Source organism: Rousettus aegyptiacus, unplaced genomic scaffold, assembly GCF_014176215.1.
Source record: "Rousettus aegyptiacus isolate mRouAeg1 unplaced genomic scaffold, mRouAeg1.p scaffold_m13_p_7, whole genome shotgun sequence".
Classification (NCBI taxonomy): Eukaryota; Metazoa; Chordata; class Mammalia; order Chiroptera; family Pteropodidae; genus Rousettus; species Rousettus aegyptiacus.
The window spans coordinates 42,698,821-42,715,067 of NW_023416310.1; the positions used below are offsets into that span (position 1 = coordinate 42,698,821).

The following is a 16,247-nucleotide window of genomic DNA, read 5'->3' on the forward strand; positions in this document are numbered from 1 at the left end:
ACTTTTTGACCTTTAAGAGTCACCTTTCAAAATGTAAATCATCCCCAGGGTCCTACCCAAAGCTGTTATCAGTAAATACCACAGTAGGGATTAACTGGCCACCCATAATCCCTGGATGGAATAACACTTCAGGGATGAGGAAGAGGTGCAGGGGCAGTGGGAAAGGTCCTAAAGCAAACTTAACCCACCTGCTATACTTTATGCCAAAATTAACCCACCAATTACAGTTTCGCTCATTGTAAGAGAACTCTCTGGCCTACGGTATTTCAGTGCAGAGCACCAGAGAAAGAATGTGTGTGTGTCTTCTGTGAGACAGATAGGTGGCTGTGACAGACACATTTTCTGGCTTCTCGTCTGAAAGGAAGGGAAAGAAAGGGAAAAAGTGTCTCATTCAAAGGAAGTCATGAAAAAGGAGGGGCTTCTGAAGGAGTCGTGTAAGTTGATTGTGAAAAAGACCACATGAAGGAATTCAGGAGTCTGCGTTAGGTGCAGGCTGTAGAAAGCCCAGTTAGCACATGGCTGAAGCTGCAAGCCAAACGCATGCTTGAGGCATTGAAAGACAGGAGAGACAGGAGAGGGACAGACAGACACACTCACACAAAGAAGTTATTTTATAAACATATGTCCTATTGGAATACCAAGATATATTCTATGGTCTAATATTTCTGTTTTTGAATTACATATGGCAGAGTAGGACATTATAATCTTAATGTTTGCTTTTTCTTATAGGGTCGATCCGATCTCGACTGAAAGATTTGTTCAGTGGACCAAGACGTTGGTTTTAAAAGGCAAAGGCAGATGAGAGGTTGTTTCATAGTAGTTCTCAAATGTTTTGATTTCAGCATCTCTATGCATTCTTAGAAATCATTGAGGATTTTTGTTTGGTCATTATATCTTTGATATTTACCATATTAGAAATTAAAACTGAGAAAAATTTAACTATTACTTTATCTAAATAACAATGATAACTCATTATATTTTCATAAATATCTTTTTAATAAAAATTTACTTTCCAAAACAAAAAAAAATAGTGAAAAGAGTGGTAAAATGTTCAGCTTAATAGATGACAGATTCTCGTATCTGCTTCTGTGTTCAATTTGTTGTGATATTTCACATAAGGTAGCCTCTGGAAAACTCCATTGTACTCTAATGACAGAATGAGGTGAATGCGCAAAAAACATATAGTGTTATTGCGAATTCACAGACTTCCTGAAAAGGTCTCAGCTAACCCTAAGGAATCTCCAGGTTAGACTTTGAGAACTACTATTCTAGAACGAAGGCTTAGGCTTGGTCAAGACTAGTTGCCCTGATTTTATTGTTGTTTTGACATTATAGATTTTTAATTTTAAGAGGCCTATTTTTTCACACTCTGAATTTGGGATATGTCTTACATTGATAGTGTCTTATGACAGCTGTTGTGACATAGTTGTCATTGCCTCTGCAGGCATGAACTTGTTCATAGCTATTCATACCGTCACTATTTTGGTGGGATTGTGTGCATTGTTACCATTAGGTGTTGAGTTTAATTGCTGTTTAAAGATTCTTCCTTGCAGAACTTATAGTATAATAAGTTGTTGAAATGAAAAGTTACTATATATGCAGAAAGGCAAAGACACAGAGAAATCGGGCAGAGTTTGATATTAGTGGAGCAATTCTGGAAGAATGAGTAGAGGTCTATGTTTTCTTGCACAGGAGTACCAGTGATTAATTTATGATAACAAGAAGGGAATAAACCCACAAGTAACTGTGGCTGTATTGTGTGTTACTGAGAAATGTCCAGAATGATTGCCTATCATGTGCAAAGCATTACACTGAAGATACAAGAAATTGCCACATCCATTGGTACAGGGAAAAGTTACTGCACAGCATCGAGAAGATAGTGTGACCCATCTACGCATGGCATACAGTTAACATTAGGGTGGGGTGTCAGAGAAATATACGTATGTACATACACACGTGCACACACACCATATAAAAGTATCCCACTAGAGATGTCATTCTATAGTCTGCTTCCACCTGCCCTTAGCCATATAGTAAGGTTATATTTCTCCATGTCAAGACATTCAAGTCTACCTCACAGCTTTTAATCGATATGTACTATTCCACTTTATGGAGGGACCATAGTTCATTTAATTAACTCCGTATGGAAGAACATTGGGGTTCTTTCTAGTTTTTTACATTATTAAACATTTCATAATTAATACTCTCAAACAAATATTTTAGCCAGCCATAAATATTTGTGACAGACTGAATAAAGGTGACAAAAAAAATAATAACTGAATGGAGACAACCAATCACCAGTGAATTGAGATTACAAATACATAGTTAGAAAATTAAAAAATATGTTATTCAGACCTTTTCTCCATGGTTCAGCATATTTTGGAATGGCGATAAAGGCAGGAATTGTTAACTATGTTAAAGCAGCGGGTCATTCGCATCAGCATTTCTAAAGCTGCTTTAAACTCTTAGATTCCTGTTGAAGTCACATTTTCTTGATTAAAAGATTTAACATCCCTTCTCTGAGCCTGTGGAAATAAGGCATATTGTAATATTACCACCCTATGTGAGAAGTGAACACGATGGTAATGTGGCTCCTCATTTATTTTTTATCTTCGGTTCCAATTTCTTACCATGTATATAGAGGGACTAGTTATTTAAGTGAGAAATCTGCATCTAAAGATAGAATTTTAGCAGCTTAAAACAATCAAGAGTACATCAGCTTGAAGAGCTTTGTGACTCTGACTATGGAGGTGTTTATAGTCTGAGGAGCAGAGTGGCTTTGGCAGCTCTTAGATTTGATGGGTTAAGTGGTTTGTAGTTGGTTGAGGTGGGGATGGGAGAGGTTACTGTGGAAGACAAATGAGTTCCTCAACATACGAACTTACTCTCTAGGCTTCTCAACTCTGCTCAGCTCTCCTGACAGTTGCTTGCTGAGATTCTCACCACGAGACAGTCAGCACCACGCTTGTAGTTCCGCAGGAAAAATAAACCGCCCTAAAGTAGCCAAAATACTGGAGCGGGCTTGAGTAATTTTAGTAAAATTTAAATTGGGGGGGAAAGTGGCTGTGGGAGTGTTAAATATAAACTTGTGCTTGTTGTACATCCTTTTCCCATGACCTTTATAAGGACACATCATAAAAAACGACCAAAAGAAACCAGAAAATCTTCCTTAGGCTGATATATTTCCTCTTCTATTTAAGGTGTATAAGGTATGCATAGCATATTTTAAAAATATGTTCTATTTCAGAAATAGAGAAGGTAAATCATTTAATCAGGAATTATAACAAATTATTACTTCCGATTTAAGAATATAGAGTATGGGTTATTAGCCCAGGTTGCTTAACAAAATGCCACAAACTGGGCGGCTTAAACAATAGAAATTTATTGCTTACAGTTCTAAAGGCTAGAAATTCCAATATCAAAGTGCCAGCCCAAAGATTTCATTCTGAGGCTCTTCTCTTGGCTTATACGAAGCCGCCATCTTGCTCTGTGCTCACATGACCTCTTTGTGTATGCAGAGAGACTGGAGAGGTGGAGAGAGAGAGCTTGAACTCTGCTGTTACTTCATATAAGGCTACTAATCCCCTCATGAAGGATCCACTCTCACGACCTCATCTAACCTTATTTACTCCCAAAGATACCATCATATTTGGGAGTAGCATGTCAACATATAAACTTGAGAGGGATACAAACCTTCGGTCCATAATAATGGCTGTTAAACTTCTTGCTTGCTATTCAGTTTCCAGAAAGTTCCTGGAAAACTGAGATTTTAAAACTTTCTATTTGGGTAATCTCTAACCTAAAAACTTCCACTCTAAAAATGATGTACAGGCAAACATTTGTCATTATCCCCTTCAACTTGCATGGGGCAGAACTTTCCTACTTTTATTCCCATCCAATCTCTCATATAAAATCTTTGCAGATTTTCTTTTAGTGATATATTTAGATCAAGATTAAAGGAAGAAGCAATAAGTAGTGAAAAGCACATTTGAGATGCCGATTCCAGAGGCAAACCCCTATACAAGCTTCTCTTGCCATTTTCTCTACTGTCTCTACTATCCGAATCTTTAATCTGACTTCATTTTGTTGTCTACCCGAAGTCCCATAATTAAAAGATAGTCGAGCTAACAAGCATTAACTTTTAAAATGTAAATATTTACGTGTGTATGTATGCATGTGTTTAGGAGGAAAATGCCATATTAACAAACTACTAATTATTCTGACAATAGAGAGTTATTGGTTAATCTAAGTTCTTTCCTTACTGGCAGGTGGCTGTGGATAACTTCACTGAGACCACAGACTTTGTCTGAAGGGGAAGACATGGAGCATGGAGTAGTGGATGTGGAGGAGGTCAGAATGTGGTACCGAAGTGTTCACACAAGTACATCTAGCATCTTGAAAAGTGCTTGTCCCTTATGAGCACTGTAAAAATTTTTTTTGGGGGGGGGGCAGGGGAGTGAGTGAAATGAAGAAAGACTGCTGTATCTTTGCAGAGGATACTAGATGGTGAGCATTGAGTCTTGTAAAAGATACCCACCTAGCATAACAACATCAACTTACCTTCTGCCAACATTTTTTGAGTGTGACTCCTTGTTTTTCTTCCCTTTCTTCTCTGTCAGTCCTCGATGGCCTTGATCTTGCAGGCTGTCTGATCTGTTGCTATCACTGTAGATAAATTGTTTGCTCTCTGTGACTTGCACTTGAAAATGAACAAGAGAAGCCTCCTGGCAGAAAAGGATGCAGTTTTAGGAATATAGAAAAGGCGATTACTGATTGATGTCTGGAATCTTAGGTAGATCTTTATTCCTTAGCTCAAGCTTTCATCATATTTGGTAACATAGCAAAAAGGCACAGGACACTTGGGTTCTAGCATTTGCTTTGCCCTAAATAACTGAGTTTGTGGCACTATGTACTTCTTAAACTCTATTTTTCTTAGAATACTCCCTTAGTCTTTTTTGAACCTAGCAACAGTGTTTTCAGTACAAAGCAAACCTTCAGAGTCTTGAATTATCTTCATGTAGAAAGGGTTCGAGTGATGTCATTCCAGACTAGATTCACTTGATTTATGAACATCAGTAACAGTGTTATATTACTTATTTTGGAAGTAAGAGCTTCATGCCAGATATGAGTAGCCTGTTTATTTTGTGTCTCATTCCTTAAGTTTGATGATCCATTAAATGAGAATAATTATAAGCACGCATGGAGAGGAAGTTAAGATGAAAGAAGAACTAGTAATTTTGGTTAAACAGCAAGTTATTTTTGACCTTACTCAGGAGAGAGAAGCAGGATTTGGGGAGCGGTCCTCTGTCACCTACCATATTGCCACATTCTGACTCTGTGACGGAGGAAGCAATTCAGCTTCTCAGGTTCGAGTGTCCTCAAATGTGAAATGACAGATTTGGATTGGATGATCTCTAAATTCAATTTTTTTCTTTCCTTTAACTTATTTATTCAAAACAATTATTGAAGGTCTACCACATGCCATGCATTTTTCTAGGCATTGGGGGTACAGCAATAGGCAAAACAGGCAAAAATGTTTGTTCTTATAGAATTAACTTTCTAGATAAAGACGTATAACAAACACATAATAAGAAACATAATAAATACACCCACGTGTATGTGTATTTTAGAAGATGTACTAGCATGATGATTTCAAGGATTGCTTGTGGTGCTTTGTATAAAGTACTTTGTACCTTTTTGTTGTTGATGAATATTCTGTCTGTAGATTTACATGGTTTTTAAATAGAGAATGAGAACCTTTGTTTAGATTATGGATGAGAATCTTGCTACTGGAAGGGAAGTGTAGAACTAAGAGGATGGAACCTTCTTCATGGTGACCTTGATGCTGGATTACCTATTACATATACCTTGTTTTAGGGACACACCTTTTATTAGTGTCGGTGGACCTCTTTTTCCCTCTGAGTGTGAGTAGATGGCCCCATGTTTGACAGTGCCTTGGCTGCGCCCTCCAGACACTTGGCTATTAACTCCGGAATCTCACTCCTAAGGGCCAGACCCACATGGCCTTTCCTATCACTGACAGTTTCTTGACATGGCATCAGCAGGCTGATTCCTTTGCCTGATCTCTAAGTCCTGCAGGACTGAGCAACAGTCCCATGTCCTTAGCTGTAGGTGCCTGGCACACAAGTGTTAGTTTTTATGCTCAACCAGGGGAAGAGACTCCACTGTAGGTGAGGTGGTGAGGTTCCCAGACTCCTCCTCGAGCTCACTGTTCTTTTCTTGTCCTCCCATGTGTTGGTTTGAAAGTCAGGACAGGCAGAGTTAGGGGGCAGGGAAACCGCTCACCTTGGCGCTTGTCTTTGAGAAGCAAGTGATCTTCCTTTTGATCAATTACTGAGCAGAGCCAGCCGGGATAATCCAGGGAGGGGATTATGACATGAAAAAAACATACTTTACAGGTGTTTTGAGGATGCATAACTCCAAGTACATAGTTTTAATGACGTGATAAAATAAATGATGTTCCTAGAGAAACAGAAATTGCATTCTGATAGGTTACTTGGCATGGTATCCAGTTAGCTGATTTTTTTTTGGCCTCTTGCAGGTATTACGTTGCATCCCTGAAGCAGCAAAAAAGACCATTACCACTGGAGAGAGGTGTGGTATTAGTCAGCGGTACTCTTGAACAATTCTACCTTAGCTGTTTACTCAGTCTTCCTGAGCAGCAAAGAGAAAAACCAGCAGGTTTGGAGCCATGGTGTGTATAATTAAAGGGTCAATTTTATTTGACTGTCCTTTTCTTCCCCATGATTTTCCTCTTTTGAAAATCAGATTTTCAATGGTATGTGACAATAAAAAAATTAGAACAACATGTGTCAAAGTGGATATATAGTAAAAAGTATGCAGTAAAAAAGACCAAATTACATATGTACAATATGTTACTATTTATGTAATATTCAAAAATATGCAAAATGATTCTATGTATTGTCTCGGTAAATTTACATGTGTATAAAAGTATAAAAATATGCTTCAGGGTGATAACATCCAAGTTCAGAATCAGGGTTCCCTCTTTTGGGCATTGGAAAGGGATGCATTTGAGAGAGTTACAAAAGAAACTACAAGTAGGCTTGTAGTATTTAAATTTTTAATCTGATTGGCAGCCCCAAAAGTATTCTATATTGTTAGTCATACACTTTTGAGTATTCAAAACCATTTTACAATACATGAATTAAAAAAATATTATAATAAGACTATTATTAGTTTTTTATATTCTAAATCATTACACTTCTAGAGGTTTAATATTCATTCATTATTACCAGTTGCCAGATTTCAGATTTTGGCAAAGAAATGAAGTTTGGGAGAAATGGTCTTTGATTTCAAAATTTCTAAATGTCGATGAATTGTTCTTAGAAGGCAGCTGGACCCTCTGAAACATATTATGTCAGCCCTGTTAATGATTGGAACACAGGATTTTAAATAAATGCTGCTGCAACCCCTTTTCTCAAAGAATTCTGGAATTTATGTATCCACTTAGGCAGTAGTCATTGAAACTGCTCTGTCTGTTGCACTGGAGGAGGTATCACAGTGGTGGGGTGGAGGTGGAAAAAATTTCACTTTACAAAATATAGAATACAATATAAAAAGTGGAAAAAACGCACAGTGAATTTTAGTCAGTTTCTAAAGAGGAAATGCAGCAAAGTACAATGGAAATGAACTCATTGGGAGCAGCTGTATCAAAATGAATGCGTGAGACCTGCCGCGTCATTTCAGCCTCATCCCTGTCTGGAACGGGCTGACGAGAGCTGGACTTGGGATATGGACTTCTGTAGCTGAGCTCAAACCTCTCAAACTGGCTAGGCCCATCTCTACCTCCTTCTCTGATTCCCAAGGTAACCGTAGTTCATATTCTGTGAGAAGAGCCCTTTGTCCCATGAAAATCTAAAAGAGCTACTCTGAATTGGGGACCCCATCACCCTGGTCCAGAGCTTTGGGAAATGCTGACATTCAGCACGTTTGAGGATGCAAGTGGCACCCTGCAAGAATGGAGATGTAAAGGCAGAGGAAGAGAAATGATGCAATTTCTTTTCCAGCTAAGGAGAAGGATAGCAGAAATGAACGAGATCTGTGAGGAAATTTATATTAGGGGATAAACAAATGAGTTTTGTGCCCGCCTCTTTAAGTCTCTTCAATGCCATGTTCATTTCTCTTTTTTGATTACCAAGTAGTGCTGTCCTTACTCTCTTGGGGCATACTTCTTTCCCGATCTGGCACAAACTACCCCTGAGGGCTTAAAGACAAGCGGATGACAGATGATCAAGGTATGCTTCTCTTAATCAAGCTGCCGTATTCGCCCATCTAAAGAGCTGTTTAAAAAACACATCTAGCACATCTCAGCCTCCAATGTTCACATCTTATTTACTCCAACTTTCATTTTTGAAAAATCTAAAAAATTTGTCATGCAGGCTGTGACCAAAGGAGAAGGCAAGGTAAAAATTTCCTATGCAAGGGAAGGACACTTTTTTATTTTAAATTCAGCTGTTGATTTTATTAGCTGCTGTCTTGACCTTCCAGCCAACTTAAGGATTGTGGAGGTTAACACTGAAAATATAATCTTGAGTAGACAGAGTACTTTTTCTAAATGATGTTCTTTAGATAGTTCTTCATTTGTTGGATGATAATGACTAGTGTCTCTTTGACTTTAAGCTGAAGGCAAGTAGTGTAGCACATTATCCTTCTCTGTTTATCTACTGAGCCCCTGACATGTGTCCAGCACTGAGCTGGGTACTTTCTACCCAGTGCTACCCCTCTGCCAAAGTTATGATTTTCTTCATAACATTTTTTCTCTAGCTTACTTTCTTGTAAGAATGCAGTATATAATAAAGATAACATACAAAATATGTATCAATCGATGGTTTATGTTATAAATAAGGTTTCTGTTCAACAGTAGTTTATTAGTAAAGTTTTCAGGTAGTCAAAATTATATGTGGATTTTTAAGTGCGAGAGACAACAGTGCCCCTAACGCCTGCGTCGTTCAAGGGTCAACTGTAATTTCCAGTATTTACCCTTCGCAGGAGGATTTTGGTTGTAGCTCTGATATCATTACATGAGGTATCAACCTGCAGAATTTTCTAGCTCAGCTAATGAACCTTTAGACATAGAGAAGTTTTATTTTTTGATATCACCAGAGATGAAAGTATGGCAATAAAACTTATAAACATGCCCTCTCTCTTTTTTGTGTGTATGCATATGTGTGTTTGTATTATTTTAAAGTAAATTACAGAAATCATAACATTTCACTCCTCAATACTTCAGCATGTATCACCTAAAAATTAGGACATTCTCTCGTATGACTAAAATATGATCACACAGAAAGAAAATTAACAATTTAATATACAGTGCATATTCCAGTTTTTCCAGTTGTCCCGAAAATGTGTTTTAAAGTTGTATTTCGAAAATCCAGAATTTAATCAAAATGTACACCTTGCATTTGGTGGTTAAGCATTTATATAGGATGTCATGAGCAAAAATGAAATCACAGGAGATTTGATCCACAGTGATCTGAAAGGAGTAGTGATAAGTGCTAGTGTTTTGTATCACAGTATTTCTAATAAGTCCCATTTGTAAAGTATATAATCCACATTAGTGGGTATTTTTCCTTAAAGTATTTCAATCTATATCCATTTTGCTCTATGTAAATTAGTGGATATGTGGAAATATTATTACCTAGTTATAACTAAACAAACTTCAATTTCATAGAACTATTATTTGTTTTATTCTAGATTTCAAAATAGTTGCAGGGTTAAAAACCCAAACTCAGAGGATTCTTCTCAGCTCCACTCAGAGAGGGAAAAAAATCATGTACTTTCCTGCTTAAAGCAAAGTTTTTTAATGATATGTTTAGAATGAATTATAAGTTTCAGATAATTGAGTTTTCTTTTAATTTAGATTTCTACTTATTCTCTACTAAGCAAAATGTGTTATAATTAAAATTGGAAAGAAACATTAATTTCAGAGACTGTTCACTGGGACAAATGATGGTTTTATTACTGCTGTGGACGTTCAGAGATCAAGTTTAAGAGAATGTGGTTGAATTCAGTGTTGCAAATGCACTTCTCTTCTATAATTACATGTGTCTAAGGTCTTGTAAAGTGGAGATATAATTGCTTTAGAGTTGTATTTAAAGAAAATATTGAGAAGCTTCCTTTTATGAATTACAGTTTGTGTGGATCTTATATACTTGATTTTATATTTTCATTAGCAGTGCAAAACCTATTGCAAAAAATAAGAGAGGCAAACTGTAACCTTTTATGTTCACTTTTTAGAAAACAGTAACCTTGTTTTCAAAGAATCTTATGATTTATGCCATATATTTAAAAATAACCTCTCCCCCCAAAAACCTTGTCCATTGGTGATTGTTACTGAATTTTAAAAATAGCCGAAAGTTTCTCCTTATAGTACTTTTGATAGTAGAAAAAATACATTTCATTACATTTAAGAATTTTTCACCTTTCGATATCTGAAATAAGGCTGTATCTTAAAAGAGATGTCATGAAACTTTAAAAATTATGAGTATTTTTCCCTTTCCTAGTGATATTATATAAAATAATCATGCTTCTCATTATGCTAGGTGAGATAAGTCAGGCAGAGAAAGACAAGTACTATATGACATCATCTATATGTGGAATCTAAAAAAGTTAAACCTGTAAAAAACATATTGAAATGGTGGTTACCCAGTGGAGGGGGAAGATGATTGACGGTGTTTAGGGATACGAACTTGTAACCAGTAGGAAATAAGCCATAGAGATCATAGTGAAGGATATTGACAATAATGTTGTACTATAATTATGTAATATAATAAATACTATTACACTTGCAATCATATTACAACATATAAATGTTTCAATGTTTGGTATACATCTTAATCTCACACAATGTTACAAGTCAATTTTATTCAATAAAAAAAGAAATAATTGTGCTTCTTATAGTTGATGGCTTCTTAGTTTCAATGAATTATAATACTCAACAATACAATATTATGCTATGCTATACTATACTATACCTACCTTTGGTTAATCCATAACAGAAGGGAAATAGTTTTAATGAGGGTTCTAGAACTAAATATTTATATAATTGAGAACTTGGATGTGTGGTCCCGAAGAACTTATAACACAAAGGATGGAATGTGGTTTGACAAATCAACAAATATGAAACTAAATTTACTAAAAAATATCAGGGGTTGATTTATCTAGTGTCTTTTTGAATAATATAATTTCATGGTTTTAATCTAGTGTGCTTCACATTTCTATTTCTGGTTTTGTTGGATTTATTAGAGGGCATCGGCTTACCATTCAGAGTGTTGCCCAGTTCTACAATCAGAAATAATGCTTTCAAAGTCTACGCAACATAGATGTCAGCCGGGTATTTACTCCGTCTGAGAGGACTGTTTCTGTGAACAAACCATGGTGCTACTGAATCCAATCTCAACACTGGAAATAGTAAATCACAGATTATTCTGAAGATACTGACTTTATAGTCAAAGCATTTCTTTGTATTTAAGAGTGTTAAAATTAGTTGCATTCTCCTATTGGAAAATGTGTGGCGGCCCAAGAAAAACAACTGTTTCAACATTATGGCTGATTCTGGGCACAGGGTAGCATAGTGCTGTTACAGAAAGTGGATGGTTGTTGTCATGGGGGCTCCCTACGTGTTCTGATCCATGGGGACTTCCAGATACACACACAAGTTCTGGCAACTGTGCACACTTTTCATGTAGTGTACGGTTATTCTGGCCTCTCAAATAAAAATTCTGTGCTTCAGATACTGTTTCAAAATGCTGCATTCTTACCATCGCTAACAGAAAAAATTCTCACATAGCCTGGCTGAATCAGGCTGCAGCTCTAGAATATTAGTTCAGCATGAACAAAGAACTTTTCAGTTGTTTCATGAAAAACTGGACTCTTTCATACAATTTTCTATAATAAATTCAAGATCCTTGAAGAAAAACATTTTACCCCAGACTCCTGGACTCTTAAGGCCTGTATCGAGTGCTTCATTAGTATCTTTCTAATTTTTATTTTCAAGTAACTTTTATTGAACTATACCTATATACAGAAAAATATATAAGCTATAGGCCTGGTGAATTTTCACAAACTAAATATACCTGTATAAATAGCACTCAGCTCAAAAATCAGAATATTTCCAGCATTCTGGTAACCTCTCTCACATTGCTTCATTTCAATCACCCAATAGGACCTTGGGTACCTTGCTGACTTTAATCTACATGAATGAGGTTGCTCTACATTTTGCCCTCTCCTGTTAATTAAATGGTCATACACTCTTCTGTGTTTTTAGTAGCATGTTCGATACAGAAGAAACTATTTCTTCACTCCTGTATTTCTCAAAGCTGTCTTTAAGGAGTGGGTAGATATGATGAGAAAGTGATGCCTCAGTTTTTTCATAGAAAATTCTCTAGTGATGCAAGTGTGTTTTTTTCACTTTCATGCTTGCAGAGAAATTGCTACCTTATACTCTAGTTTCAGAAAGGGGTTGCTAAGAAGAAATATAATAGGGTGTTTTGGGGGCATCTCCCAAAAGAGTTGTAATAGAGGCAGAAGGGATTATCCTGGGGCAAGTACACAGTCGTCTTGATATAGAATCTCAGGTATGACAGACGGAAAGCTAGGGTTTTCTAAGTCCAATAAGCAGAGTATTTAAATGCATTAAATGCTGGGAAAATATATAGCTAGGAGGAGATCTTAGATAAGTAACTTTCTAAATGTGCAAAGGTAATGTGGACCACTTTCTGTATCCACTAGTCTTATTGTCTACATGACCTCCCAAATATAAATGCTAGGGTCGAAAGAATCAGTTGGTGAACTAGTTTGGGTTTCCTCTCATGCTATAAATGCCATAGCAAGAGGGGTAGGGAGGCAGAGGGACTGGGGAGGTCAGTTAGTCTCAGCTCTCCATGCTGAAAGGGTGTTGCGGAAAGAAATGGACTGGAACCATCAACTCCTTTCCATGGGGTTGTCAATATAAACTTTAGAAAAGTAATTCTAGAGATGTTAATATTTGACTCCAAGGCTTTGATTCTGTATGGCATGGGGATGGGGTGGGGTTGGGCATGTCACTGAAACTTGCAGTTGATGCATATACACCATTCTGAGAGCTGCATCCCTTGCCTGTGTGATTTAGCATGACAACCAGATTACATTTATACAATTAATTAATGTTTGCTTGACCACTTTTATCCAATTTCTTTCCATAGCACATAAAAGAGAACCTGACATAAATTTCTCTTTCAAAACAATTGACTTAGCAACTGCTGACCTTCTGTTCTGTCATTCTAAGGATTGATTGGATATTGTTGAATTGTTTCATTCTACAGTAATTAAACATAAAATTAATTATGCTAGTAACCCATTATTTCTCTGAACCAAGGACTAAGTCATTTGTTTTCGCTTGGTTACTCTGAGAATCTGCCATCAGATGAACAGGGAAAAAAATGATATGTCGCAAACGAAACTAAATATTTTAAGGTACATGTTAATGGCTAAAATATAATCTGAAAGCTTCTCATTTCCATATGCACAGCATATTGAATTTGTTTAATGTAATTTAAGCCATAAATCATTTACCCCTTGATATGGTCATTTAAATATTTTCTCAGGTGGCTAATCATTTGAAAACACAGCAAAGAAGAATATACATTAAGAAAGAGATAGATAAAGCTACCAGCATCAGTGAAGTCATCATGAATCTCTAATTCCTGATTTGGTTTGCTGCTCAACTGAAATGAAATTTAGTTCACAAGTCATTTTCTTTGTTAGTTTTGTGTAGAAAATGCTTAAAATTACCATGATGTTATGAGCATTGAATCTGGTATTGAGAGGCACACAAGTCTGACAGGACTAAATTATCAAAATGTATGTGCTGATAGAAACCAAAATAGGTTTTTGTGGTTTTCATTAGTGCAGGTTGCATTAATTTAATTAACATGATTGAGGATGATATCAGTGGGTGAGGCAGCAGATACTAGCCTTGACCTATCACTCACCCGTACACTATAAAGTGATGCACCTGACAAATGGGTATGCAATCTCATATGGGTTTCTCTTGGCTTTGGGATATATTCTGAACTTTATCACAGGAAATTCTTAATGCTTTTCTTAAAAAGCAACTACGATCAGTATTTTAAATAGTGAACAGATTCTTGATATAGTTATACCTCGTGCAGTTTGGACTGTTGTATCTATTGCTACCCTGCTGAGCACCCTGTCTTTTTACTTGGCGATTCCCCCCACCCCCTCGCTTATACTGAGAATCGTCTCCTAACCTGTCTGTGGTTCTAGGTGGAACTGTGAATCGTGATGTCCCACTACTCTGGCCATGAGGGTGACGTGGGCCCCAACAGAGCCAATTAAGGGCCTTTTCCAGGATTTGTGTAGTTGGAAATAAGAGAGGAATATCCTGTGGCAAACAGATTGCTTTTCCAATATTTATTCTTTGTTTTTCTGTTTTTCCTTATGGACAAAAATCCCCACCCCACTGCCTTTTTTTTTTTTTTTTTTAAAGAGTAGGAATGTTCCCAGTTGAAAATATCCATCTTCTCACACTCTCCTGGAGTCGAAGGTGACCTTGTTCCCCATTTCCAGCTAGTGTGATGTAAATGAAAGTCCGCTGTGTGGGACTTCTGGGAAGTTATTGCTCTGACAAAAGGGGTCCCATTTGGCTGAGAAGTGACTTCTGGCTTCACGCCTCTCTCTTCGTTTGCTTTAAATTTGCACACAATGATGTCTTAGGCCTGCTAAGAACAATTGGATAGTAATTGGGTGTCCTAAGTAGCTAGCTGCACTGGTCTCAGTCTACTCACCTTCGTAATTCTTGCCACATGAGAAACAGAAAACTTCAATTTAGTTATCCTATTGTGTGTGGGTTGTTGTTATATTCAGAAGGACACGGTCCTAATGGATATAGTCTTTTCCCTACGTTAGGATAGCTGTATAGAGAAGATCAAGCTGAGAAAATGAAATCAATCCACGAAAAAAGTTGAGACCAATAACAAGTTCAGATCTTCAAGTTTCTTGTGTCCAGAATTTCTGTGCAGCCTCAAGCTGTGTTATGCAAACCAATGGAACTCTGTTTTGCTAAAGTTTCCTAAAGTTTGGTTTCTGTCACTTGAAAATAAAAGAATTCCTGGGGATATGAAAACAAAAACAAACATGTTTTCCATGCAACAAATACCCAAAACCTGTTAGTGCTTCCATTAGCTCTCTATCTGCTAGGATAGTAAGGAGGAAACTTGGGATCTTGATTAGATAGTGCTGGTTTAGGGGCTTTGGGATGTCACCTAACCTTTTTAAATCTCAGTTCCCTTATCTTCAAAATAATGAAAGTAGATCAGATGACCCCTAGGGTCCCCTCAGTTCCAAATGATTATGATTCTATGATTGTTTTGACAGTATGGGCTGGGAGGGCAAGTATGAAATACATAAATCAATTATAAAAGAAATGTATTTAGAGATTTTCCATAATCCCCTACTCCTACAAATTAATCAAAAGAATGGAGTTATGGCACAAGTAGGAATTTGCTGTGGATGTAGTCACACAGGTCTTAAATGTTCTTTGTCTAGGGAGGTGGTATGTATAGAGTAAAGGAATGAGACAGGCTTTCCTGAGGATTAAATTACTTCTAAGCATTGAATTTCAGATCTGAAGATGACTTTCATCATCACATACGTAAAACCATCATAATAATAATAATTACAGATAACTATGTACTATGAACTCTGCTGTGTATTTTGCATGCATTATCCCATTTCATCCTCATAATAACGTGTTGAGATATATAATCACATTATTCCCATTTTATAGCTATTTTAATTTTTTAGTTATCATATGAATAAGTCCCATTCAAAAATAGTTGGAGCTTTGTATTTGCTTTTTTAATAAAATAGAGAAATCTAAATACCAATGTTGACTCCAAAGCTATTTCTTCATTTTTTCACTGCATATTAAAGGAAATAATAGGTTCCAAAGGAAAAGCTGATTGGGAGTTAATTTTGTAATCGCATCCAAAACAATTTAGTTTATTAATATACCAGTGCAATAGAGACTTTTTCTATTATAGTGGTCAGTAGAAATTCAGAGGTAGGCATTGAAGCATTGACCCAAGAGGAGATATGAGGTAAAAAGAATCAATATACAAAATTGTCTTTGTAACAAATGTTGAATTAGACTTAAGAGTCATCATATGGCTTCTGTTCAGATCATCTTTGCCTCATGGTCT

At 36.6% G+C, this 16,247-nt stretch overlaps 1 long non-coding RNA gene across 1 annotated transcript; it reads left to right on the forward strand.

The window, feature by feature from the left end:
* Positions 1-745: 745 nt before the first annotated feature.
* LOC118605603 lies at positions 746-6,856 on the forward strand. Its single transcript, XR_004952225.1, has 3 exons — positions 746-805; positions 4,269-4,350; positions 6,563-6,856. It is a non-coding gene; the product is annotated as an uncharacterized LOC118605603 (long non-coding RNA).
* The last annotated feature ends 9,391 nt before the right edge of the window (positions 6,857-16,247 follow it).